Source organism: Manis javanica, chromosome 1, assembly GCF_040802235.1.
Source record: "Manis javanica isolate MJ-LG chromosome 1, MJ_LKY, whole genome shotgun sequence".
In the NCBI taxonomy this organism is placed as follows: domain Eukaryota; kingdom Metazoa; phylum Chordata; class Mammalia; order Pholidota; family Manidae; genus Manis; species Manis javanica.
In genome coordinates this window covers 202,364,420-202,366,750 of record NC_133156.1, presented here as the reverse complement: position 1 = coordinate 202,366,750, position 2,331 = coordinate 202,364,420, and positions in this window count along the sequence as shown.

Sequence of the window (2,331 nt, the reverse complement as noted above, 5' to 3'; positions counted from 1 at the left end):
AAATTCTGATTGATAGGGTTTTAAAAACTCTATTTTAGGTAATTTACATGACGTTGGAGATTTCACATGCACAAGAGCTACTGCCCTTATACTGCTTTTTATGGACTATGAGGAATTAAATAATACTGTGATTTTTCTCCTGTGCTTTATCTCCTGGCAAATGATGATCTATCTCTATAGCCTACTGTTCAGTTTCCAAAATAGCTTAAAAGGGCGTCAAATGTAAATAAGGACATTCTGACAAACTTCATTTACACAGCAAAAATAATAGATTAATGGCCATTTAGAAGTAGGTTGACTTCAAAACAATATTAAATTTCCAGAAATAGACCTATTTTTAAAGATATATGGGTGGTTTTATTTTGTTGGGAATGGAGTAGATGGAACAACCTTGGAGACAGAAACAAATGTTCTTAGAAGATACCATGAGCACATTCTTCTAAAATTCCTTTTATTACATAGCCCTATTATCAAATGGACATTTCTTCAAGCCAAATTAAAAACGCATTTTTACATACTATTTAAATATTTACTGTATTTTCATTATAAATAAATAATGAAGAACAGTTTCTTTATATATTCTGTACTTTCAAACTTCTAAAATATTCCAGGTTGGTGATGGTTATAGAGAAAGTGTATACCACAGTTGACACTGAAAATTTCTATCAGTCTTATATCCCTATGCATTTACTTATCTTTTTACTAAAGGAAAACATATCTAATAGCAGTTCAAGAACTTGTGTCATATTCATTAATGGGTAAGTAATCCATGTCATTGACTGATACTTTTACTATCCATTGTTATTTCAAAGTAATCTGATGTGGTCTAGCAATAACTGTCGATGGAGTGGCAAAAATGAAGCCAGTTTGGGGAGGGGGGTGGAAGAATGAGGAGTGAAGGCTAATAAGTATGGGGTTTCCCTTTGGGGTGAAAATTATATTCTGCAATTAGATAATAAAGGTGGTTCCACATCTCGTGAATATACTAAAAACCACTGAGTTGTACACCTTAAAATGATTAATTTTATACATTTAACTTTATTTTATGTGAAATATATCTCAATTTTTTTAAATGAAGCTAGTTTGAAGAATCAGTGTCCCATGAATATAGTACTTACAGTGTGAATATAGTCTGTCATATAATAATAGTACTATCATGGTGTATTGAATTTATTTGTTTCAAGGTGTTCACAGTTGTTCACCTGAGATTTTTATAGTAATATTTAAAATCTTTATCAGCTAATATGTCTGTTGGCATCTGTTGATTTTCTTGTCAGATGGAAACTGAATTTTCATTTTTCATTATACGCCAGAACATTTCGAGAATCTGGGTCTTTCTCAAATCCCATAGAGAAAATTGGTACGTAGTTTTAGCCTTCTATGGCCAGTGGTTCAAATGCCAGTTCAGTTTTCAATGCTTTTGCAGTATTATTCAGGTCTGTCCCACAAGTGCTCTACTCAGGATTTGGTCTTGGATCTGGACAGAGGTATACACATCAGCTCAGTTCTCAAAGTTTTGGTATGTTGAGTAGGATCAGATCCATGTAAGTACAATTTGAAGACTGAACCTAAGAGTCATAAACAACTTTATGGTATCACTGTCCTCCTTTCTCTCCATTGTATCCACAGTATTTTTTCTAAATTACTCTTTTTGGTTGTCCAACCAGAAACCACCTACTTTCATGATTGTACCACATCTGGGACCAGTTAGTGGGAGGTCCAAGAAAGAAAAAAAGGCCATGGGGCTTGGCTCCACACTCTTGAAGCCACAGCTCCACTAAGAGGAGAGCATGTTTTCTACCCTCAGAGCTTTGGCTTTGGCCTCCTACCCCCAGGCTCCCATTGATGGCCACTGGTATCTGCCCTCTGGGATTTCCTGGCAACTGGGGAGTGGGAAAACAGAGACAGTGGAGAGAGAAAGTTAAGGAGTTTCTTCCACTCTCTCTAAGTATTAAGAATGCTCTTTCATGCTCCTTCCATCCAGGCTTCTTCTGGGTCTCTCACTGTCTGCACAGCGGTACTCACTTTCTGTTTCAGACTAAAATTGACTTCTGACTAGGGGCAATCTAGAAGAAAAAAATGGTAAATTCACTGCTGATTCGATTCAAATTCTGGTATGCTGGTCATCCACTTCTTGCTATTTACTTTCCAGAGTTGTGAGCCATGAATTCTGTTCAGGTTTTATAGTTGAGTTCAATGGGAGTGAATGTGTTAACTCCGTCTTGTGTTAACTCAGTTGTATCTGGGATTGGAACTCTGTAGTGAATATAATATGCAAATAAGATTTAGACAATGCAGAGTAAGGTGCAAGAATTTTTTAGAAAAATTCTC